This window comes from Suricata suricatta, chromosome X (assembly GCF_006229205.1).
Source record: "Suricata suricatta isolate VVHF042 chromosome X, meerkat_22Aug2017_6uvM2_HiC, whole genome shotgun sequence".
Taxonomy (NCBI): domain Eukaryota; kingdom Metazoa; phylum Chordata; class Mammalia; order Carnivora; family Herpestidae; genus Suricata; species Suricata suricatta.
The window spans coordinates 18,200,297-18,200,669 of NC_043717.1; positions in this window are offsets into that span (position 1 = coordinate 18,200,297).

Here is a 373-nt window from a genome sequence, read left to right on the forward strand (position 1 = left end):
TCCGCCTCTGGGGGTACTTGGCTCTGAGCGGGTCCACCCGACGCCCCCCGGGAGAACTCTTTACTTTTTGTTTGGGAAATCAGGGCCATTTCTTTATTCATCTCTGGGTCTCCCCGGAGGAGGACAGGGGAGGGGAGGGCGTGCGCGGCGGCCGGGCCGGGGGAGGGGAGCACGGGGAGGGGAGGGAACTGGGTGTAGCCTGGAATTCTCCGTCCTCGTGTTTCTAGGCTGGCGCGCAGAGTCTCCCCGAGATAGCGCCGCCGCCGCTCCCCGCGCCACCCCGTCGTTGGCCTTGGGGGTCGGGTGAGTGGGGTCATGACGCGCCGCGGGGGCTGCTCCGGGCCCCTCCCGCGCTGAGTCGGGACGCGGCCCC